Raw genomic sequence first — 25,639 nt, forward strand, 5'->3', positions numbered from 1 at the left:
CCGAATCACCTGGGGACTCCTTAAAAAATGCCCTCTGCTTGCCAAGGCAGTGGGCAGGAAATGGCCAGTGGGGGGCCCCTCCTTTTGACAGCACCCTGCTCTCAGAGGTTGAACCCTGAGAGACCACAGGAAGCCAAGCCAGGGTTCCCTTCTAATTTGGACGCAATGGAACAGGGCTAGACTACTCATTTCACACAAACATCAGACTGGCTCCCCTGTGAAAACCCTTTCTGTGCCCCTCAACGCTGAGGAGGAAAGTCCAGGCCCCCTCACAGGACAGTCAATGCCTATCACTGGCTGCCACTGCTGACCTCTCCAGCCACACACGTGCCGCAGCCCCTCACACTCTACTCTCACCCCCAACCAGCTCTGTGGTCTCCCAATGTGTCCTGTGGTCACGCTGCAGCCTCTGCGCACACCTGAGACCCCCAGGAGAGCACATACTTCCTCATGGGCCAGCACTAGGCGCTGCCTCCACCTGTGCTTTGAGCCCTGAAGTTCCTGCCACAGACGCCACAATGATACCTAGAATTTTCTATGTGTTTACTGTGCACAAAAGGGCAGGGACAGCATCTTGTACTTCTCTGTATCCCAGAGCCTGGCATAGCACTGGCACAGGGCAGACACTTACTGAACGAACTAGAGGTTCAACGCGCATTTCTGAACAATGGTCAGACAACCTACGTACCACAGAGCTGGCTTCCCCACGGAGAAAGCTAAGGGACAACTCTCTCAGCCAGGGCTTGGGACTGTCTCTCTCCTACTAAGAGATCAGACTAGTGGCACAGACAGGGCCCTCTGGAATCAAGTGTGAGCCAGGAACAAAGAATGGGTTTCCAAAGCTGGAGAATGAGTCCAGAGAACCCCCCAGTTCCTAAAGGTGCTATCTCCTTTTGATAGGCCTGTTTCTCCAGCCCCTCAGAAAACACTGATCAAATGGTGTCTTTGCAGATGGGGAGGTCAAGATGCCAAGAACCATGAACCACACTCCTACAAAACCAGCTGGTCTCATGCGGTACAGAGAAAGATTTTTTAAAAACCACTCACAGGCTATGATGAAAGTCGCCACAGAATGAAACGTTGGTTGGTTGGTGGTTAAGGAGCAAACTGCTTACATTCACAACACCTCTCCTTTCCAGCCTTCTCAACTAAAAAGCACCTCAGAGCTCATTCTAGGATGTTGGGTCTTCACTTTAGGGGATGATGGGTGTGCCCCTCTGAGGTGGGAAGGTGGTATAAGGTAGACTTGGGGTTCTCCTTAAAATTTCCCCACTATTTTCGGTGCTGAATACTCTCCTACTGACCAGTTGAGTGACCTTGGGCAAATTACCTTCCATTGCCTCAGTATCTTATTAGTAAAGTGGGTTAGCTGGAGACTCATACTTTGCAGGATTGCTCTAAGCATGAAATAAAATGTATGAGATATGCTAAGCTCTAAGAAGATGCCCAAATGCTCCTTTTGTCACCTTGTTTACTTTGTTCCCAAGAAGAGAGAGGACACACACACATATACAGACTCACACATACACACATATACACACTCACACATACACACACACACACATACACATATACACTCATTCCCAGCCTCCTCTCAGCATGAGAAGCCTCACCACCATCTCTGCTCTGTTAACAGCCAGACAAAATAGGCCTGTGTGGGTACATCACCCACCATTTAGAGCATTGTTTCCATGGGAAATGGCTCCAAGGTTCCAGGCAGCCCCATCCACGCAGAAACCAACTTTGGGAATAGCAGCCACTTGGCTGTGGGGGTGGCTGAGCTGGTTCCCATGGCAACCACTGCTCCCAGGGCCCCGCCCAGGCCACAGGCTTCATGGCAACCCAAACCGTTGTTCATACTGGAAACTTCTGCCTAAAAGGCAATATCGCTTCCTCAATAATTTTAATAACGTGTGTACAAAAACCTCAGGCATCTGTAAATGGAAAAATAAGCTCTCTTGGCTGTTGTCTGCCTCTTGCTCCCTTTCTTTCCCCATGGGTAGAACCTTCTTGCATGGTTTGAAGTCGTTTCCCGGAATGCCAGATTTACCTCGTCAGACAGATTGTAAGCTCCACAAGGACAAGAGCCACATCTTCTCATTCCTTCGCCCCTCACGGGGCCAGGCAGAGCCTAACACATGGGAAGCTCAGTCTCTACTCACACTGCCCTCATCACTTCCCCAGTGCGGTCTTCTACCCACACAGGCCTCCCTCGTGCTAAGAAGCAGGGGGTCACACCCATCCTTCTGAAAGGGGCTGGCTCATACCCCTAGGAAGTGGGTGGCTGGGTGGACTGATCACCCCAGTATAACCTTTTCACTCAGCAATCTTCAAAGCTAGCATGGGTGTGTCTAAGACCTCCCAGGAATAGTCTTGTGTAACAGCCCAACAGTTCTCAGTGGGACAGCTTGGGAGGTCAGGGACAGCCTCAACTCCACAGCCAGGCAGCCGGAGTTCTACTGCGGCATACAATACAGACTCCCTGTGTGACCTGGGGCAAGTTTCTTAACTTCCTGGTGCCCAGTTTCCCCATCTATAAGACATGAGAACAGGGTCCCCAGGAAGGTGTAAGGCCCCAGTGAGAAAATCTTGGAGGGTCCCTCAGCAAGGGCATATTTTCATCGATAAAGTAGTTGGGCCCCTGCTTTCCCTTCAACCTGGTAGGCTTCAGTGATTTAAACCATTTCCTTGCCCCATCCACAGCCCTAGGGAAGGACATCCACACTGCATAGGGCTTTGGGAGGACCTGATGTGGTGACAGATAGAAATGTCCAAGACAGCAGCAGGCCCCCGCAGCCCCCACAAAATGGCAAAATGGCAGGGCTCGGTGGTTCTTATCCCTCATGAAATTTGCCTCTTCTCCTCAGGTTTCCAGGTTCTAGGGCTTCTATGGAGCTTGTTGCCCAAAACAATAGCCTAAAACCACTGCACCCATTGTTCTAAGTGAGCAGCACATGTTAAATGGATGGCTTCAGCTACAGATGCTGCCAAGGGGTCCACAGGCCCCCTGGCCTCTCCATGCACCCCACCCCACCCCACCCAGCATCACTTCCAAAGCAGTGTCCTATGTGCTGGCCAGGGAAAATGGTGCCCAGAAGGAGCTGCATAGCAGCAACAATGCCCACCCTTAGTGGACAACTGCTGTGGACTGGTTAGACACCAAAGGTCATGTTAGAGCGGTCATGCCACACTGCCTCCAATTCTTTTGCCAATTCAATTTGCTGCATCACATGGCTTTTCTTTTCTCAGGGTAGTGTCTCCATGATTCACTGTCCTACAGGGCACTCTTCATCACTGTTGCTGCTTCCCTTGGCCCTGACCTTGGGACCACAGATTCTCAGAGGCTAGGCCAGGGCCAATCCAGAGGCTCTCCCAAAAATGCTGGCAACTTTATTGAAGGTTTGGTATTTACTGTTTTTTGCTTCTGTATTTCTATACTAATTATTTCAAAGAGTCCCCCTAACCCCATCAATTGAACTGCAAGTATTTTAGGTAAATCAGGTTAGAGAGAAGGACACATCCATTATTAATGGGGCTCTTAGGAAAGTGAATGGACTTTCATTCACATTGAGCTGAATTAGACCTGGGAAGCTAATCTCATCTCTATGATGTCTGGGTGTGCCCAACCCAGGGGGATGAGGACACGCTGTGGGGAGTGACCCAACCCATGTGGAGGAAATGGCTCTGCATTCCAGGAGCTGCCCTTCCCTTCTGCACAATTCCCAGAAATGGGCAGCTTCACCAGAGCGCTGACCTGCAGGCTGTGCGTAAATGGCACGTGACCCCACAGGGGTCTGGGCCACTTGGCACCCCTTAAGGCTTCACTCTCCACTCCCTGAGACTTTGCTCCAGCCCCTTGTTTCACACCTTTGCTAAGCCAAGTATGGCACTGTCATTGGGCCTCTCAACTCCTCTAAAAAGCCACCAGTGCTTTTTAGCTCACTCCATGATTAAGCCCTAACCACCCACCCAACCATGTATGTGATTTCATGCCATAAACAGCAAGTCTCGATGGCAAGTAGGTGGCATGGGTGCTGCTCCTTCCCATTCCCAGAGCCATGGCAGACAACACTGATGGCTCACGGTCCCCTTCCTTGTCAACACAGTACTCCTGGCAGCAGAACACACTGACTGCTCCACAGAGAAAATCTGTTTGCTGCCCCAGATCTAACCTAATACCCTTCTGGTTCCCTCCAAAACACCCCACTTAGTGGCCATCCTTTTCCATGGGAAGGGCTCAGAACCTTTAGGGGTAGCCTGCCTGGTGATCTCTGGAGATGTCTATTACCCAAGTCTTCTGTTAATCTACCAATCCCTGCTTTTCTTCTAATCTCCTCTGCCAGGATCATACCTGGACTGCTGTCAGCAGAGCAGAAATGATCAGACAGAAGTCCAGAGATCCAAGCAAAGGCCAAGGTTGAAGTAAGTCAGGGAGGGACACTGTTGTTGGGCTTACTCATGACCGCTAAGTACCACATGCTTCCACAGTTCCACATGGCAACTGTCAATACCTGGGTCCTTCCCACCAGTATACGGACGGGCACCTCCCAAACAGGACTTGGGGCGTAGCCATCTGCGACCCAGCACTATGAGCCTCAGGAGGTGTGCAGAAACCACCTGCCACGACAATTATAATTACAACAGTCATCATGTTAAAAGCAATAGGAACATTTAAGGTAAACAATGAATGTGTCAGATGCTGTTGGAAGATTTTAATTCTCACAACAACCCTACGGGGTACAGATTCCCATTATCCGCATTTCACAGTTGAAGAAACTGAGACACAAAGAGTAGTAAAATAACGTTTTGAAGGTCACCAAGCTAGAAAGAGGCAGTGTAGGGATCTGAAACCACACAGTTCCAGAGCCACTGTCAGCCTGTGGTGCTAGGCATCCTCTGCTGGCTAGGGGCTGGTGAGTATGTGCGTGCAGTCAGGCCAGGGCAGAGGCAGCTGATCCAGGAGTGCTGGAAAGAGGTCAGGAGTGAGCTGGGAGGTGGTGTCAGAGTAGGAGACACCCCCAAGGTCAGACCATTGCCCATGTGGGTGAAACAGCTGGGCAGGTCAGAGCTTCAGAGGCAACCAGGGCAAATACTAGTTATCAAAAATACACACTTCCCACCCCAGCACCCTAGATCCAGGCTGGGACACCCTGCTGAGCAGGGCATAGATCTGGTACCAGCAGGTAGCCCTCAGCCCTGAGGACCTCCGCCCTGAGGACCAGCGAGGAAGCTGGGGGCACCAAGCTGCTGTGAAAGCCTTATTTTCTAGCACCTCTGTTTGGGACCCTATCCCCTATATGGGTCCCTGCCCCAGCCTCAGCCCATCTCCCTGTGGTCCTACACTTGAGCTGTTCCCTGCCCGGCTCAGGACTGGCCCCTCAATTAGAACTCCTTGCCAAGGAGCTTGAGCTATGCAGACAGCCTGCAACCCTAGGCAAGTTACTTTCTATACCTTGGTTTTCTTTTCTGTAAAAGTAGGGACAGTGGCAGCATCTGCCTCATGGTGGCTGTGAAAAGCTGAATTTATTTGCTTGACCCAGTATCTGGCACATAGTGACTGTTCAACAGACATCAAGTTGTTACCATCATCAATATCCTTCTTTGAAATCCATCCCAAGTCCCTCCTCCTGCTTCTCCAAAGCCTTTCTTGAGTTCCTTGAGCACCCTGCAAACTGGCAGGTTCCACAGGTGACAGTTCAACACAGCTCAGCCTCCTACTGCGCCCTCCTCGGAAGGCTAGCAGGCTGATCTGTGTGTGGGGCTCAGCTCCCCGACTCTGCCTAGGAGGGCAGCAGGCATGTCTCAGCCGGCCACTGAATCACTACAGCAATGTCCCAGGAGAGCAAGCCCTCAAAGGCTTGCTGAATGAACAGTGGATGAAAGGTAAGCTCCTCAGATGCCTTCTTTTGCATTTCTCCAGTATTCAGGAGTTGCTTGTTCAGCAAAGAGAATGTGGAAGATATCAAACTGCCAGCAAGTTCAGCATGAAACAAAGTTTCTCCCTCTGGTTTTGAAATCCAGACGAGCTCTCCATCACAAAACCAAGCCACCCTCTCTGGGTACCCTGTAGTTTGGGGGGGGGGGTATATCCTCTAACAGGTCACATGACATGAGAAAGGTCACGGTGTAACCTGAGCCAGAGAAGAATGAACAGGAGTAAACTGGGAGAGGAGCCAGTGGGCCACCCTCCTCTCAAGACACACACTTGCTCAGGCTCCGTGGGATCACACACATCCAGTCAATGCTCCCAGAGCACCTCCTGTGTGCTTGGTCCTGGGAACTGGAGATACCAAAATAAATGAGCCTGAGCCCAGCCCCAGACCATGGGGCACACAGTGTGTATTTTGTAGGGGAGGCAGGCAGAGGATTATGGTACACTGGGTAGGTAACGCAGGAGCATAGGAGTGGGAGGCATCTTACCCAGCCTGGGGGTGCTGCGGAAGGCTTCCTGGTAGAAGTGACACAGAATGGGATCTTAAAGACCAAGTAGATATTAGCCAGGTGAACAGTAAGGACAGCCAGGCACGGTGGCTAACGCCTGTAATCCCAGCACTTTGGAAGGCCGAGGCGGGTGAATCATGAGGTCAGGTGTTCGAGACCAGCCTGGCCAAGATGATGAAACCCCGTCTCTAATAAAAATACAAAAATTAGCCAGGCATGGTGGCTACTCAAGAGGCTGAGGCAGGAGAATCGCTTGAACCAGGGAGGCGGGAGAATCGCTTGAACCGGGGAGGTGGAAGTTGCAGTGGGCCGAGATCACGCCACTGCACTCTAGCCTGGGCAACAGAGCAAGGCTCTGTCTCAAAAAAAAAAGAACAAGTAAGGACAAGTGTGTCCCAGGTAAAGAATAGAAGTGACAAAAGTATAATGCATGGCGGCATGAAAAGCCAAGGAGACGCTCAGTACTGCAGGCAACATGATATGACTGGAATGTGGAGTGTATATGTGTGCATGGCAGGGGTAATGGGTATGGGGGGTAAGAGTGGCAGGGGAGGGGGTTACTGTTGGCTCCCTGGAAACGGGATCTTCATTTTTGCATCCCTATACCACGCACAGTGCCTGGCACACAGTGGCTGCTTAATAAGCACTGCATGATGAAGAAACAAGTGCCCAAGGCTGCAGGGCTAGGCAGGGGAGGGCACTGGGCATGATGGGCCTCACATGTGCTGGAGGCCCCCGGACCCTGCCCTAGCCCCAAGTCCACACAGAAGTACAATGTAGGCTTGCTGGATGGCTGCCTAACCAAACAGGGCCCCTGCAACTCTTTTTGATGACTACACTGAGGTTCACCAGCAGAAAAAGCCCAGGAGAGGGTGGATGAATTACACAGGACAAACTCGAAGTGCTCCAGAATCTCAGAGGAGGGGAAGGGGATGGGAAAGGGGATGAGAATAGGGTAAGGGAGGAACAGGTAACCCAGGTTCAGCCACAAAGGCTTGAGGCAGAAAGCTGCGGGGGAGGGTTATTATCCCCATTTTACCAAGGGGAGAGAGGCATTCTACCAAGGGCACAGGCTAGTGAAAAGAGAATCTGGGATTTGGCACCTAGGCCTGGCAAGGTGCAAAATGAAAACACTGTCCCACTCACCTCCAGGCTTGTCCACTGAGCCTGGTGGGTCTAAGTGGCTTTCAGAACAAGGAGTTGGTAAGGGCCTCAGTGTCTAAGAGGTCACAGAACCTTCAGAACAGTATTCCCTGCTAGCATCCCTGGCTCACAGGAATGCCTGCTACTTGGCCACCTGGCCTCTGGGGTCCTACCCTAGTCCCCCACAGTGCCCCCTGCCTAGCAACCAACAACAGGGAGGACGGGAAAGAACTCAGTCCAGGTGTGAGGGGCAGGGCATGGGTTCTGTGAGGGCAGAGCTGCATCAAGCTCACAACTTCTTGGAGTGGCAGCTGAGGAAAGAGAGTAGGAAGTAGTTTCATTTTTCAATCCTTGTTCTCAGTCCCAGGGGGTCTATTAATATTTTCCTAGCGCCAGGGCAGTCTCATCCACAGTGACAGAGGAGGACTTCTGCAGCCTTCCATAGGAATCTGAGTGCAATTGGGAACGTCACACTGGTGGTCATCCAACCAGGGAAGGCCAGCCTCTGCACACTCTGGGGTTCCCCAGACTGAGGGCCCTCGGCCTCCCCAGAGCCTGGCAGGCTGCTGTCCTCCCAGCCCCCACTCTGACTCCGCTTTGCCCTCTGCTCACAGAACCCCGCACCTCCTCACTGCTCTGCTCCGCTGCTCAGGCTCAACCCTGCACAAACTGGATTCAGCCAGCACCTCCCTCACCTGCCCAAGGGTGGGCCCCTTTGCCCACCTCTCTGCCCCAAACTCTGTTCCTCTTTCTCCCCTGGCAATGCGAACAGCCCTTTACCCACATGCCAGGCCAAGGCCTAGCAAGGCTGCCCACCGCTGTGCCCATGTCTGCCACCAGCCTGAGCCCCAACTACCAGCGTTGTCCCACTCACCACTCCAGCATTATCACTCCCCAACAAACCCGAGCACAGAGTCTCCTGGAATGCCACCCGTGGTGCCTGAAGCTCTCCCCACTGACCACAACATTCTAGGCCTTTCTTGAGCTGCCCAAGTGCCCCCTTCCCCTTGCTCAGCCTCTGCTCTGCTGATTCCTGGTCTGGTGTCCTCAAGGACAGGGATGGTACCCAAGTGTCAGGTCCCATCCCCCAGAAGCCATTCCTTTCTCTAGGGCCCTCTTCTATCCCCTAAGGTCTCCTTCCACTGAGCCACCTCGCCTCCATCTATGGAATGCCAGCCCCGTGGCAGGTGGCAGCACAAGTGCTCAGCCACCATTATTCCATGTGATGACTCAAGACACTTCACCAAGAGGCACTGTTTAGCCCCTTCATGAACTGTGAAGGTCAGAGAGGCTCTGTGGTTTCTCCAAGGCCATCTCTCTGACCACAAAGCTCGGCATGCCCCTCCTCATCTGCCCTCAAATCTAGGAGCTGGGTGTTACTTCACGGTCACATTCCTCTGCTACAGTGGGACAGTGGACAGAGGGCCAGGCCTTGTCTTCTTTTTCTCTGGGCACCCCAGAGCCCTGGCACAGCTTTCTGCTCAGAGACACTCCAACATGTCTGCTGTCTGCATTTCCAAATGCAGGAGTGATACTGGCAGCTGGCTGGGAGTCTGGCTTGGGTAGACAGCAGGGCAGAGGTGATGTGGGCACTATGCCATAGGCCACACAAGACCTAGAGGACTGCAGTGGCAGGCCTCGTGAAGGACATATCATGTGAGGAGTCCCACTGGACACCCGTGGGCACCAGCCCAGCAGGAGTGCTGATGAGGGGTCCTTCCTTGCTGTCCAAATTCCCAAAGCACTGAGCCCTCACCAGCACCCAGGGTGTGGTCCCCTGACTGGCCCTGCCTTCTGAGCTGGGGATGCCACACCCAGCCCCCAGAGCACATCTAAGTTTGTTCCTTAACTCCTTAGCTGTTCCAGCCCAGAGCTGCTCATCTCATGGAATCACGGTGTTCTGCCAGTGCCCTCTGGTAATCCCAGGAGAAGGGCAGGGTGGCGAAAGAGAGGGAAGGGAAGGTCCGGATTGCAGGGCCAGGCATCCCTCTGCATCTTACAGTCCCCTGCCTGAGAGACGGATGCTTCCTGACTGATCCCCCATCTCAACTGCTTTGCCCTGCAGTAGCAGCAAGAGGGAATCAAGAACCAAATGGACATCCCAAAGTCACGTGCCGGCAGAGGCTGTGTCAATAAGTGATAGAAGGGGGTAGGTACAGGCAACAGAGAGCAGTGGGGCCTGCGCAAACAGATTACTGACACCCCGCACCAGCTGACTGCTGCAACATAATATCGGCAATGAGCTTGCCACGTAGTCTAAATTTTTAAATAGCCAGCAATCTGAGTCTATGCAAAAACTTAGATTTCTGGCTATTTTATTATTTTAAATACTGGCCACCAATGAAAAAGTTTTACACATTGTATAACCCAAATAAATCAACACTCTGTACCCATCCTTCTTGAGCACACACACATCTGAGTGGTACGGCCGTTCCAAGGCAGACAACTCTTCGCACTGCCTTGGCTTGGCCTGGCTTTGGTGCAAGGAGGTGTGAGATCGAAGGAAATGATCTCACTGAAGAGAGCAGCCGCAGGGGTTACTTGGACTGCAGGAGATGGGCCAGCCTGGCATTCTTCAGGGACAGGCACACAGCCCACCCCAGGAGTGTGCCAGAGCCCAGAGAGGTGGAGGCCAAAAAGGCACACTCAAAAAAGGCTGCTGCTTTGTTTTGTTTTCATTATTTATATTTAAGATGTTAGACACCATTAACAAAGAATGTGAAAATGTTTATGCTTGACCAAAAATGAGAAAGACATAGGGTCTAGGTTCTTCCTTGAGGTGGGGAGAGGCGATTCAATTTCCATTTTTAATGAGTAACCAGACTGCAGAGAAACGGACTGAAGCCAAATAAAAGGGAAACTTCCTGAAAACGAGGCAGGCATGGCAATGAGTGTGGGATTTTCCTCTGCAAAGGTCTGTGAAGCAGACGCGGAGGAAGGAGGACTGGCCACCTAGCTTTGGAGTGGTGGACCAGGCTGGAGGTGGGTGTGATGGCTTCTCAGGGACGCTTCCAATCCCAGGGTTTTAAGCCCACTTAGCAGAAGGCTACTTCTCACATCTCCCTCCCCAAGCCCTAAATGACTGCTGCATTTTTTCTCCTCAGTATCCAGCCTGCTGCTCCATTCCTGCGGGGCAAGGCCTGTCCAAAGGTCGGTATTGGCTGGGGGGTTGAGGGAAGCTTCCCACCCCTCTGCTTTCTACATATAGCACTTTTATAAAAAGTCATGAATCAAAGCCCCTCTGCTAGCTGTATAACCGTGGCCTAATGAAAAACTTCTCTGTGCAAAACTATTGTTGGTGGGTGGTAGCAGCCACCAGCTGGAGGTGGAACCAGGCTGGGACCAGGGATGGTCATTATAATGACCATTTATTAAGCCCTGACCACATGCTAAGCACCTTACATACACTTCCCTGACCCCCACTGCACCCCAGACTATATGAGATTACTATCAGGGTCTCCCAAAGCACCCAGCTGTCTGCCTTGACAGCATCTTGTATGCTGGCACTTAACTGCTTAGTTAGTTGTTTACAAGATGCAAACATGTAATGCATCTTCCCCACTAGACCATCGCCTCCACGTGGGCAGGGCCCACCCTCTGTTCTCTTCACTATATCTCCAGTGCCCAGCACATATCTGGCACAGAGAAAGTACTCAATAAATACTGTTAATCTATATCATCTCCAGTCCTTATGTTACAAAATGTTCTAACAGGAAAGGGAAAAAATTAACACCTGGCTTTGCCCTGATCAAGTTAGGAGAGGACTGACTTGATCTGGCTAGTAATAATGATAGCTTAATAATCCCAGCGTTTCTGCTGGTTCTTACTGTAGGCAAAGGTAGAGGTCTAGAGTGTCTAATTCTTTCTTAGACGAGTTATCTAAAGGCCACTTTATTTTTTATTTTATTTTATTTTATTTTATTTTTTTGAGACAGAGTCTCACTCTGTCACCCAGGCTGGAGTGCAGTGGTGCGATCTCGGCTCACTGAAAGCTCTGCCTCCTGGGTTCACGCCATTCTCCTGTCTCAGCCTCCCGAGTAGCTGGGACTACAGGTGCCCGCCACCACGCCCAGCTAATTTTCTGTATTTTTAGTAGAGATGGGGTTTCATCATGTTGGCCAAGATGATCTTGATCTCCTGACCTCGTGATCCACCCGCCTTGGCCTCCCAAAGTGCTGGGATTACAGGTGTGAGCCACCGCGCCTGGCCTGTTTTTTTTTTTTTTTTGAGACAGAGTCTTGTCCTGTTGCCCAGGCTGGAGTGCAGTGGCGTGATCTTGAATCAGTGCAGCCTCTGCCTCCTGGATTCAAGCGACTCTCCTGCCTCAGCCTTCCAAGTAGCTGGTACTACAGACGCATGCCACCACGCCTGGCTAATTTTCGTATTTTTTTAGTACAGACGGGGTTTCACCATGTTGGCCAGGCTGGTTTTAAACTCCTGACCTCAAGTGATCCACCCACCTCAGCCTCCCAAAGTGTTGGGATTACAGGTGTGAGCTACCAGGCCCAGGCCCCTTCACATCTGACAAGGGCAGCCCACAGTCTAGACTAAGACAGATTGTAATATTTGTTCTGCAATCAAAAGTAATGAAAATTTGGAGTTTTCAGAAGGTCTGGGGGAAAGTGTCCAGGAAAGTTGGTCCCTAGAAAATAGCAGAAAACTAGGTTTGAGGAGACAGCCACAGAGACATTCTCCAATGGTGTGACAAAGAAGGGAAGGATGTCTGACATTCATTTTTAACTTCTGCCCTGATCTGGGCTGCAGAAAACCCCCTTTCTTAAAAGCCCTTGGTGAATGCCTGTTATATACAATAATAGTGACTTAGCAGATGAAGAAGCCAACCTTACTGTATGGACATGGGGCAAAGAGGAGTGCAGGCCAGGCGGCCAGTGGGCATGGCCCATACCCTGAAACCTTCAGAAATACTGCAAATTAGGAGGGTTTTCATCAATACTTGGGCAATTTTTAAAGACAATAAATGATACCCTCAGAGAATTTCTATGAGGAGAAAATCCTTTGGAAGAATTAAGAAATACTGGGGGATGCAGCTCTCCATTTCCACAAGTCAGGTGAGAGCCCGACCCAGTATGACTGGACTAGAGAAGAAAGGCCAGAGTGTGGCCGCGACATCCTCCCATTACAGAGGCGGAGAGTCACACAGACAAGTAGTGGGGCAGAAATTGGAGCAGAGGGTTCCTTCAGGAAGGGAGGACTGAAAGTCCCTGAGTCCCCAGGCTGCCAATTCTGCAGCCCAGCTGGGTGGCCTCAGACCCCTCCCTGCCTGAACACTAGGCACTGCCAGGGGCCCCGCCTGGTGCAAGGGCGGCCCCACTTTCTCCTTCCACACAAAGGGGCTCTCCCAGTCCTGCCATCTTTCCTATTTACCCACCCCAACCCTAAATAGAAAAAGTCCTTGTTAAATGCCCTAGTAGAATGGTTATGTTGTTGAAGTGCCAAGTGACCTGCTCCTCCTGCTCCCCGCTTTCCATCCCTCCAGCCATCCCCAGTTGGGAGTCCAGAAATAAAACAAAGGCTTTGTTTCTTTATTTTGATTTCCTCCTAAAATCTCAAACATGCAGGAAACACCCACCCAGCCCCAGATTAGTGGATCAGGCAGCTGTCCACTGCGGGGGGGTGGGATGGGGTCAGTGAGTGGGGGTGGATGGGAAGGCTGTGGTGCCAGCTGGCCTTAATTGCTGGGGAGTGCCAGGGCACCTGGCCTCTCCTGGGCTGGACTTCCTCAGCGGGAGCGTGAGACAGACTAGGCCTTCCAGCTCTGCCCCAGGAACCTCAACCTGAGGAATGTGGGTGGGGAGGGAAGACTAAGGAGGCATAGCTCATAGAAGTTTTTAAAAATATATGCCCCCAAGGCTTTGGGACAGTGATCCCACCCTCCTTCCATCATCTCTGGTTATAATAAAGCAGACATTGAAAGAAGACCATGATAGACTGGTGAGGGTGGTGTTGGCCAAGAAAGACGGCTTTGCCTGTCTCCTCCTCGAGCCTCCATTTCCAATGGAGTGAAAATATAAAGAGATGAATTTGTGGGTTATCTAAAAAGGGAGAATTTTCAAGAAGGCATGTTGAAATTCTAAAGGATTAGGGAAAAAAAGCTAAACTGAACTAAAATTAATTTTGCTTTTGAAATGAATACATAACGCTTTTGAGGGGCAAGAATCTGTCACCAACACCCCCCATAAATGGTCAGCTCCTAAAGGGGTAGGGGAGTCTCCTGAATCCACTACACTCCAGAGATCTCCCCACAGATCCACATGCCCACAAATACTTTTACATTTAATCTGTGTACTTGGTATACTAGGGCCAGCCTAATATATAGTACGCCAAGTAGTTTCTTTTTAAACCCAAACTTGTCTTTAAAAAGGTATGCCTGTAAGTATAACACATATGTGGATTTCCGTATAATCACATAGGCAGTGGTTGTAGAATATGTTCAACTGCCTTCACTGGTACGGCTTCTACTGCAAGATAAGCCCCAGTAAAGCAGGGCCTTCTGAGGTCTCTCAGCACCCAGCCTTTGCTGGGTTTTGCAGCATCTCCATTAGAATGAGGGAAAAGGATCTGGTGGTGCTATTCTATTTTTATTTTTTGAGACAGAGTCTCTGTGTCGCCAGGCTGAAGCACAGTGGTGCGATCTCGGCTCACTGCAACCTCCGCCTCCCGGGTTCAAGCAATCCTCCTGCCTCGGCCTCTGGAGTAGCTCAGACTTCAGATGCCCACCACCACGCCCAGCTAAGTTTTATATTTTTAGTAGAGATGGGGTTTCACCATGTTGGCCAGGTTGGTCTCGAACTCCTGACCACAAGTGATCCTCCTGCCTCAATCTCCCAAAGTGTTGGAATTACAGGTGTGAGCCACTGCATCCAGCCTGGTGGTGTTATTCCTTAAGGGCAACTCAGGGAAGGAAAATGTTTCCAGACATTCTCAGCACTTAATGAAGAGGACTTGGAGTCCCCTACGGGTCCCCACTTTCTGTTATGAAACCAGACAAAATCTTGGTCTCCAATAGGAACTGACAAGAATCTGCCCTGGATAAGGAAGCCTTTCCAAAAGTTTTTGAATCTTTCTGCACAGCTTTAAAAAGCAGTGCTTTACTCACTGTTCTAACTCATGGCAAACTACATGCAAACAGGATAACATCAGGCTTCAGCTCAGGAGTCAATCGGTGGGTGGAAAGGAGAAGGCTGCAAACAGTTGGGTGAGAAGCTGCGTCCTGTCGTCATGGAGAGCTTCTATCTGCAGCTGCAGGGCTGGCTCTGCCGCCTTGCTCCTGCTTGGCAGAGAGAAGGATCCAGTACCAGGTACCTATTTTTTTCTGTGAAAGCTGCAGGAAGGGAAAACCGTGAAGTTATGGATTAGAAAGTAAGCTATCATAATTTAGTTTCCTTCTCTTAAAGTAATCCTATACTTTAGAATATAAAATGTATTTTGTGTCCAGGTGTGGGGGCTCATGCCTATAATCCAGCACTTTGGGAGGTTGAGGTGGGAGAAATGCTTGAGGCCAGGAGTTCAAGATGAGCCTGAACAACAAAGGGAGATCCCATCTCTACAAACACAATTTTAAAAAATTAGATGGGCATGGTGGCACATACCTATAGTCTCAGCTACTCAGGAGGCTGAGACAGGAGGATGGCTTGAGCCCAGGAGTTTGAGGCTGTGATAAGCTATGATTGCTCCACCACACTCCAACCTAAGCAACGGAGTGAGACCTCACTGCTAACAATAACAACAAAAAGCATTTTGTTATCATTGTCATATAATTATAAAAAGAGAATTATGTTTTCTCTATCTTCCAAATATACAAACCTACCATTAATATTACGGTTCATTTTAGGCAGCTATGACTAAACCATGCTCTGCAGCCTGTTTAAACCCACAATGGTCAAGGCAAGTGTTTGTGAGGGTAGATGAACTTCTCTGAAAAAGGTCACAGCCAAAAAAACACACACTGTCCCCAGAGTGGCTTCTCCCCAGTGTGGTCAGAAGCAGCAAAAGGCTCTTCAGTCAACAACTTCCAGGGAGGCCCACTGGCATCAACTGAGGACATGAAGCCCCCAGAGAGAACCAATACAGGAAAACTCAAGAGCAAGGCTCCCAAAAGCCCATTGCAGGCTGAGGATGGGCCCAAACCAGCCAGGGCAAAGAATGAGCGGTCTGGCTTTAAGTCCAGCCCTACTGTGAAAAGGATCAAGTACAGACAAAATGGTCACATCTGTTCGTTTTGGGTAACGGGTACATGGTATTTGTTATACTATCCTTTACATTTTCCTTTTTCAAAATTAAAAAAATAAAGTACACAAATGATTTAGGGGTTCATTTGTGACTGTAAGATTAATATCAGCCAGGGAAGACTCCTGCCAGCTAGGTACCCACTGCCTCTCTTGCCAGCCAGCGTCCTCTGCACCTCTGCTGCCTCACCACATCTTTGTGCACAGGCTGCTCCATCCCCGCTCCTCTGAGGCCTTTACCCACCGCACTGATTATGTAGAGCCACATCTCCATGGGATAGGTCCCCTAAGCACCAGGAGAGAAGGGATCATGACATTTTTGGTCATCCAGTGCTGGGAAAAGCACGGTCTAACAGAAGGAGCGTGCACTTCAGGAAGAGACAGACCACGGTCAGATTCCTTCCTGACTCTGCTTCTCTCAGGTTATGACTGCAGGTGACCTACTTAACCTCCTTGAGCCTCGGCTTCCACATCTATAAAAGGTTAACTGCATCTAACAAAATCGTTGTGAGGCTTAGAGATAGCGAATATAAAGTATATAGTACAGGGTCCAGCCCACAAGTCTTTGCTGAATGAAAGATGGATGGAGAGATGGATCAATTAATGGATGGCTGGGCGGGTGGGTGGGTGGCTGGAAGGATGGAGGGAAGAAAGGACAGACATACAGAGGGGCTGATTTTAAACCATGACATTTGAAGAGAGTTGAAGGAAGTAAAGCTGCTCATGCTGGAGAAAAGCAGGACTATCAAAAGTTCATGTGGGACAGGTTAAGGAAGAAGGGAAAGAACTTCCCAAGAATGAGAGAATCCCCAAAAGCAGTGGACTGACTCAAAGGGTAGCAAACATTGTGTCTCTAGAAGGGTCCAGGTGAAGTCAAAGACACACCCCTAATGGGCTGTCAAGGAGGGAAGGACTCCCCTTGTTGAAAGTTTCTCAGCCTTTCCTCAAGGGCTCACTTTCCCATTTGGGCCACATTTGTCTACTATTGCACTATAACTAGCCTAATCTGAAAACCACCATACTTTAAAATTTTTTATCATTTTTTTTACTTAAAATACTTCTTTAGCCTTAATCTGAACAAAATATCCATTAAAAAAAAAAAAACCGTTTGTTGTGATGCCTGTATTTGCATAATACATTGAAATAAACCAGTATATAACTATCAAAATGATAGATCATCTTCCTCGCCACTATGAGAAATGTGCTCTACGGGGGGGGGGGGGTGTGACTTGACTTAATACACTCAGGGGGCTCCTTCTGGGTCTAGGATTCTGTCCTCTGAAGGTTGCTTGAATCCTGGTAATGCTCTTCATTCTTCCGGCCCTTTCTGGCCTCCTAAGCGTATTTTCATGTGTATATTTTATCTAATCCCTATGACAACACTGAGGGCTGGGCAGAGAAGTCACAGATGGAGCCTGGGCCCAGGCAGCACAGGACCCAAACATGGCCCTACAGATGGTCACAGAGGCCAGAACCAGAGCTCCCAACCCTCCACCCACCCTCCTTTGTTTGGCCATTACAAGCTGCACAGCCAAATTCATTCTTGGTGCTCTCCAAAATGTTACTAGCAATACAACCCATATGTAAATCATATTGTTTTATCCATCAAGGTAGCCTGATGCCAGGGCTATACTCCTCTGAGACTCAGAAAGTCACCTCAGCAACCGGTGATGACCCACATTGTCATGCAGCGGGCCCCACCTAGTGAAGGTACCAAGAATATGAAGGACAATGATAGGGACATTAAGAAGCAAAATACAAAAAATACATTTTTATATGTAATATATAGCCAAAAAATCAAATAATATGAATTGGGATAGAATATAACAAATATTTTTTAATATAACAACAAGAAAAAGAAGCAAAATACACATTGCTGCTTCATGACTCCTACAAGAGGAATGCCTGCAGAAAGCTGTCTTAGATCATGCTAGCCAGCTAAATGGCTCTAGGGGCTCAGTGGTGGAGCCAGGACAAGGAGGGCCACGGTGGAGTCTCTGGGAATAGGTAGAACCAACTGCATCACACAGGTAGCGGGAATGCTACCTAGAGAACAACAGATGGTGCACCACTGAATGTGTGGTGACTGCAACGTGGTCTCCACCTCAGCCTGAACCTCATCAACCCTGCTGAAGTACGAGACCGCACCAGCACTGCCCTCTTGGTCAGACCCACCGACTGACTGCACAGACTTCAACTCACAGGCTAGGCAATGAGAATTGTCCCACTCTGTTTGTACTCTTGGCCCCCATCTCTGCCCTCTCAGCCTGCACTGCAGTGGCATGCTGGCTTGGCTGCACAATGGGCTTATAGAATAGGTCTGCCATGAACATTAGAGAAGTCATGTGCCTTTAGACCAGAGACAGCTAAGCTGGGATCCAGGGATGGTTTTCAGAGATCCATGAATCCCCTGAATTATATGTCCAACTTTGTACATCAACGTTCCCTGGGCTTCTCATCAGCATATTAAAGAGACTATGACTCAAGAAGACAAAACCTATTACTCTGAACTCCAGACCCTCAGTCTTGGTGGCTACCTGTCCCATGCAGGAATTGCTGGAAATGGCACTGATATCCCATTCCTGTGTACAGAGACCTTACAAGAGCAGAGAGCATCTTTGGGAGATCTGAGCTCTGCTTAATCTCACTGTTATTTGGGTTTTGTTACTTGTTGCCAAAAGCATCCCCATTGATTCAGTACTACAGGGCTCAGAGGCACGATCTAAGACTTATCAGGGCTGGCAGGGACTCAGAGTCCAGCAACAAAATTCCTCTTAAAGCTTGAATTCTCTGCTCAGTCCCTAGAAAATAGGTACATGCCAGGTGTCCCAGGTCTCAGGGAACTCCTCCAGCTCCTTTCTTTTTCCCATCTCCAGATAAAGGTGACGGTACCTTCTATGTCTGCCCAGGGCCTGGCAGGTACGGAGCCTCTGGAACTCAATGCACATCCTCTGGACACTTGAGAAAATTCCAGCATTGCACAAAAATGCATTCCCATTCAGTTCACATGAGTATGCTTGTATAAACTACACAATGTTCATGAGCAGCTATGTTTTTCAATTGCTTTCAGGGAGACACACTCTGGGGGCATTTCATTGGCAGAACAGATTGCAATGATTAAATCAGATGTGAAACATATTATGGAAGCCACATTTCCCTGAGAACTCACTAGATCCAGGAGGCTGGTCAACATGTGATTCCGACTGAGGATAGGAGCAGTCATCCCAGGAGCCTAATTTATCAGAGGCCAATAGTCATTCCTTGTTCCAGGTAATCACTAGAGCTCACGAACCAAACCGACCCCAAGGGTAACTGACTTGTCACTTTTTTTTTTTTTTCTTTGTTTGAGATAGAGTCTTGCTCTGTCATCCAGGCTGGAGTGCAGTGGCATGATCATGGCTCACTGCAACCTCTGCCTTCTGGGCTTAAGCAATCCTCCTGCCTCAGCCTCCCGAGTAGTTAAGATTATAGGCGCATGCCCCCACGCCCAGCTAATTTTTGTAGAGACAGAGTTTCACCATGTTGCCCTGGCTGGACTTGTCACTTTATAAGTAGCTCAGACGAACTGAGGGTGAAATACCAGCGGCTAGAGCTAATAATAACATAAAAGTTAAACCTGTCACAAAATGTCTTATGTAGGTGAAAAGAGAGGTGTAAATTAGCAACTGTCTTATAAGGAGCGAAGCTGACAGCCCTGGAGACAATCACTTGCCTCATCAGAGGGCCTTGAGTACCGCTCACCCTCTCCCCACCCACCGACCCCCCCCCAACTTTAGGAAATGCCGAGGTCACATATGGGGGGGTCAGTTTCCACCAGAGCACGAGGCTTGCCCAACACCTCCCTCCCCAGAGGCTGGCAGACCTCAAAAACCCCAGAGCATGAAAGCCCCATGCCTCCCACACCAGCAGAAAAAGGACAAATTACACCATAAACTACACAGAGAAGCTAACTGGCGGCTGGGCAGTATGAACAGACCTAAGGGTGAAAACCATTGCCCGAAACATTTTCAGCCCCAGTCAGCAGGGACATGTGATTTACAGGAAATTAGGAGGTTTACAAAATGTTAGCAGCTCAAGTTTCTTCCCCAGGAAAAGAAGCAGGAGAAGCTCTAAGAACTGTATCCGAGAAAGTGCTTTGTTCACTGCTAAGCTTCTGACACGAGTCAGTTATTAATACCCACAGCTCACTGCCTCACACTTCAACCCACCAATGAATGTCTATAGTGAATAATTATAAAACAATATATTACAAAACTCTAACACAGGCTGCACCAGAGCCTTCCCAAGCCCAGACAGCCACGTGGCCAAAAGCAAGGACTTAAGATATTATCTTGGGCAAGCTGTTGGCTCTTTTTCACCTCAGTTTCCCCATCCTTTATAATAAACAAAATCTTTCTGGAGGTGTCTTGTCAAATGATGAGCAAATCCACTTCAAGTGCCGGTCTTTGTAAGCCCTGTTGGTTTCTGTTATTACAGTGAAGTTTCAGAGCTCTTAAAGTCTTATCTCCATTTTACTCCTGCTGCCAGACAAACCTCTGGAGGTCACGATTCCGAGCCGTGTCAGCCACCCTCTCCCAGGACAGAGTGAGTCCTGGAGGCGCAAGGCCAGGGAGGTTCCACACCATAAGGGGCCACTGGGGAGTAGCGGCAATGGCAGAGCTCTATGATCAAGGCCCCAGTGGCCTTGACGGACTTTGTCCACCCCTCCAGACTCCGCTTTGCCCCAGGCCAGAACAGACCTCAGCTCCAGCCAGAGTCTAACTGGGTGTCCTGTGTCCACGCTGCGGTCAGACATCATCTCCTCTAGGGGGCCTTCTCTCACCTCCCACTCTGGAGTAGGGACCCCCAGGGGCTCCCACAACCCCTGGGCTTACCGGATCTCAGCACTTACCACACTGGCTTGTCACTTTGTGCTCTTGTCTTCCTCGCAGGGCAGGACTGGCACCGTGTCTGATGCCCCAGACAGGTCAGTTCAATGTATGAGCCCAGGCCCTAGTTGTGACCACAGCTCCAGCTCCCCAAACCTCCGGGAGCAGTGAAAGGTTGTTTATGAAGCAGTCTGCGTTTTATTATTCAGATGAATTTGTCAACTCCCTGGCGGATCCCTCCCCTCTTTAACGCCATCTTAAGGCGAGGGGGAGCGGGTAGATAAAGAGCCCCCCGTCCACTCCCCCGTCCCTTCATGCCACCCATCTACCCACCGGGTTCTCGCCCAGGCAGCCAAGGAACCCAAGTGTGATTACCATGAAAGGGTCTCTTTGAGCGGCGCGCAGGCCCTCCCCACTGAGGTCTTGGTCGTGGCCGATTTCCCGAACGCACACCGTTACGCGGGAGCCCGCGATGGGGGCAAAACGCCACGCACAGCCGGTCCCAGGGCGCACCCCGCGAGCGGAGAGCGCGGCCGAGACCGGAGGGCGGCCACACCTCCCGCCCCGGAACAAAGCGACGGCCGGGGAGAGAGGCGGCGCGGCCGGGCCCCCTCCCCGCCAAGGCCTCCCGACCACTCACCGCGAGCTCCAGCCCCGGCTCGGCTACGGCACTCAGGCCGCCCCCTCCTAGCTTGCGCCGGTGAGGAGGCAGCGCCGCGCCCGCCGGGCCCCGAGGCCGCCGGACTGACGGCTCCCCGCCAGCCGGCCACTCCGGTCCGTCCCCGCCCCGGCGCCTCCTTAAAGCGACCGCGCCGCCAGCGTGCGCCCCGAGCGCCTAGCGCGCCGCGCATTCCTTATATTGCCACAGCGCCTACTAAAAATAGAGCGCCGCGGCGGGCGCGCCACTGGGGAGCCCGGGCAGGGTGCCTCGACCCTGTCGCCCCCCCGTGCACCCAGGCCCCCAGGACGCGCGCCCGCGAAGTCCAGCCCACCCGCGCCGATTCCCCTGGGCCCGGCACGGCGCGCTAGAACGCCAGGGGCTGGGGTCGGCGCCGCCGCCTCTCCCGCGGCCCAGCGCACTTACCCGGGTCGGATCCGTCGCGCCCGGGAGCTGGCTTTAATGTGGACGCCAAATGGGAATTCGACCCGGCCTCTTTAAGAGCCTCTGCGCTCCAACCTTTAAATCTCCGCTCCGGCCAGGCCAACTTCTGAGCCTACGGACGCCTCCCCGGTCCTAGACGAACATCCGCCGCCACCTTAGCCGCATTCCCTTCGACTCCTGAGACGTCTTTCTTCCTTACCCTGCCCCAGCGTCTCTCCCCGGAGGCCTTCTTGGTGCACCGTTCCAGGGCCCAAACTTCGTTGGGATGGATGCGACGGGGACAGGCGACACTCGCGCACCATTTCATTGTTTCAGTTCCGCTAACTCCTCTCCAGCGGCGTCATTTTCCCCCCGTTAAAAAAATAAAGATATAATTCAACACCATAAAATTCCACCTTTTGAAGTGTACAATTCAAGCCGGGTGCGGTGGCTCACGCCTGTAATCCTAACACTTTGGGAGGTCGAGGCGGGTGAATCGCCTGAGGTCAGGAGTTCAAGACCAGCCTGGGCAACATGGTGAAACCCCGTCTCTACTAAAAATACAAAAATCAACCCGACACGGCGGCACGTGCTTGTAATCCCAGCTACTCGGGAGGCTGAGGCAGGAGAATCACGTGAGCCCTGGAGGCAGAGGTTGTAGTAAGCCGAGATTGCGCCACTGCACTCTAGCCTGGGCAACAAAGTGAGCCGCTGTCTTAAAAAAAAAAAAAAGAAAAGAAAAGAAAGAAAGAAAGAAAAAGTGTACAATTCAGTGGTGTTTAGCATATTCACAAAGTTTTGCAACCATCACTATGAGCTAGTTCCAGAACATTTTCACCACTTCCCACTCTCCCGCCCCTGCCGCCACAGAAAGAATGAAAGAACTACCTATTAGCAGTCATTCCTCATTCACCCCTTCCCCCCGCCCCCGCCAGGAACCACTAATCTACTTTCAATCTCTATGGATTTCCCTATTCAGGACATTTTCTATACATGGAATCATACAACATGTGGCCTTTTGTGACTAGCTTAGCTTCTTTCAGTAAACAACGTTTAATGATCTATTCATGTTGTAACATGTAGCAGTACTTCATTCCTTTTCATGACTGAGTAATATTTCACTGTATGTCTATACCTTTTGTTTATCCCTGCATCACTTGATGGATATTTAGGTTTCTACTTTGAGGCTACTGTGAATAAAGCTGCTATGAATATTCATGTACAAGTCTTTGTATGAACATATGTTTTTCTTTCTCTTGGGTGTATACCTAAGAGTGGAATTGCTGGATCATATGTTAACTCTATGTTTAACTTTTGGGGGAACTGCCAAACTGTTTTCCAAAGTAGCTGCACCATTTTACATTCCCATCAACAACACATGAGGGTTCCAATATCTCCACATCCTTGCAAACACTTGTAATTTGAGTGTCTTTTTTTATTATAGCCATCCTATTGGGGGCAAAGTGGCATCTCATTGTGGTTTTGATTGTCAGCATCATTTCTGAGGACATTCTTTTTGTGGATGGACCTCAATGACTTAGAACCAGCTTTACATGTCCAGGGAACCTTGGACACTCCCTTCTCAGGTTTGCCCCAGGCCTGCTTGCCATGCTGAGGCTCTCAATCTCATGCAGGCTTCCGTTGGCATCCCAGCCACCCATGCAGCCATTTGGTGAGAGTTGCTGTGCACCCCCTGTGCCTCCACTCCCACCTGCTGCTCCAAAGACCCTGTAGACCCCAAAAGTCCCCTGGGAAGGGGACAGCAGGTTGGGTGCCATCAAAAGTATGTCTCCTTGGCAGTAGGGAGTAAAAGACCTAGTTGGGGAGAAGGCTTGAGGGACAGTAGTTTACTTCGACTGGCTGGGTCTTGCCCTGGAACCTGACTCCCTCGATCCCTTCCATTTACCATAGAACTTGGGAAGGCAGGCAGGGATCTGTACATCCTGGTGGTCTGTCAGCCCCTCGTGAGCTCCCCATGTAAGACATGTCTTCTCTTGGGCCCTGACTGGCACAGGACCCTGACCATGCCCTCAGCTTGAGCTAAGCCAACATCTACACAAAAGTCAAAGAGATGTCTTTATACTGCTTTCATACACATATCTGTAATAATACCTCTTCTCAAAAATGGAATGTAAATAGCTAATAGTCATACCCAGGTACCTGGGATTCCTTTTTTTTTTTTTTTTTTGAGACAGTCTCGTTCTGTCACCCAGGCTGTAATGCAGTGGCACGATCATAGCATCATAGCTCACTGAAGCCTCGACCTCCCGGGCTCAAGAGATCTTCTTACCTCAGCCTCCTGAGTAGCTGGGACTATAGGTGTGCACCACCATGCCTGGCTACTTTTTGTACTTTTTGTAGAGATGGAATTTCACCATATTGCCGAGGCTGATCTCGAACTCCTGGGACTCAAGCAATCCACCTACCTGGGGCTCCCAAAGTGCTGGGATTACAAGTGTGAGACACTGTGCTTGACTTACCTGGGACTGCCTAATGGTGAGATTAAATCTTGCAGATTGTGATTGCGGATGGGCTGTTCCATTTGAGCTGCCTCCTTTGCTCTTTGAATCTTGAAATACAGTTGTGGCTCCGTTGCTGGCAAATGGGGGCTTAGAGAACAGAGCCACTGAACAGAAAAGCTTCATTCATCCAGTAAATACTGCCAGAGCATCTACCGAGTACCGGGCATTGGGACAGAGACCTGCCTTCAAACAAGCTGAATGCCAACTGAGGAGCAAGTGGTGTGGAACAGAGAAGCACAGGGCCTGTGGGAGACCAGAGGAAGGGCACCTAACCCAATATGGGGAGGAGGCAAGTACCAAGGGAAGGATCTCTGTGAGAGCTGATGACTGAGCCACATCTGGAAGGACAAATAACAATTACCTAGGGCTGAGTGTGGTGGCTCACACCTGTAATCCCAGCACTTTGGGAGGCCAAGGTGGGCAGATCACAAGGTCAGGAGTTCAAGTCCAGCCTGGCCAATATGGTGAAACCTCATATCTACTAAAAATACAAAAATTAATCAGGTGTGGTGGCAGGTGCCTGTACTCCCAGCTACTAGGGAGACTGAGGCAGGAGAATTGCTTGAACCCAGGAGGTGAAGGTTGCAGTGAGCTGAGATCACACCACTGCACTCCAGCCTGGGGGACAGAGTGAAATTCCATCTCAAAAATAAAAAAAAAAATAGGCTGAGAAGGGAAGGAGAAAACCTTATATGCTGAAGCATGATTGAGCAGAAATCTTTCCAAAGTCTCTGGCAGATGTGCCTGGCTGATCAGGTGTATTTGAGGCACGGCAGAAGGCCAGACTCCTAGCCAAAAACCCAGGCAGGGCTCAGGCCCAAATTTAATCCACAAAGGTCCAAGGTCAGTCACAGGGCCAGGAGCCAATTTCTGGCTGAAGTCAGAGCCACTATACTGACCCAGAGTAGGACAAAGCAGACACACTTCATCCACTGCAACATGTCCTGCACTTGTCTGTCTGCCCTGAGGCTTGCTGACTGCCATGCCTCAGAGCCGATCCAAACTGGTGTCTAGTTCAGCAGCAAATGTGGGGGCCTTGGACCTTGGGGCTGGAAGTCAACTAGGTCACTGTGGCCCAGCCTTCCTCGAGAACTCCCAGCTTCAGGCCAGGCTTGATGGCTCACACCTGTAATCCCAGCACTTTGGGAGGCCAAGGCAGGTGGATCACCTGAGGTCAGGAGTTTGAGACCAGCCTGACCAAAATGGTGAAACCCTACCTCTACTAAAAATACAAAATTAGCCGGGCGTGGTGGCGCATGCCTGTAATCCCAGCTACTTGGGAGGCAGAGGCAGAAGAATCACTTGAACCCAGGAGGCAGAGGTTGCAGTGGGCCAAGA

The 25,639-nt window shown here is 50.5% G+C and overlaps 1 protein-coding gene across 5 annotated transcripts in view; it reads right to left on the reverse strand.

Moving 5' to 3' along the window:
* The window catches only part of MRAS (muscle RAS oncogene homolog), a 58,607-nt gene extending 36,147 nt beyond the window's left edge, over window positions 1–22,460 (reverse strand). Inside the window, exon 1 of one of the 5 annotated variants that reach the window (XM_033212529.1) lies at window positions 21,783–22,460. The gene's annotated coding sequence lies outside the window, so the exon portion shown is untranslated. Of the gene's footprint in view, window positions 1–20,721; window positions 20,890–21,073; window positions 21,630–21,782 lie in introns of those variants that run through there. The other 4 variants (XM_033212527.1, XM_033212530.1, XM_033212526.1 and 1 more) reach the window with 4 other exon arrangements.
* Window positions 22,461–25,639: the final 3,179 nt, after the last annotated feature.

The sequence above is a fragment of the Trachypithecus francoisi genome, unplaced genomic scaffold, assembly GCF_009764315.1.
Source record: "Trachypithecus francoisi isolate TF-2019V2 unplaced genomic scaffold, Tfra_2.0 Lachesis_group0, whole genome shotgun sequence".
NCBI classification, from domain to species: domain Eukaryota; kingdom Metazoa; phylum Chordata; class Mammalia; order Primates; family Cercopithecidae; genus Trachypithecus; species Trachypithecus francoisi.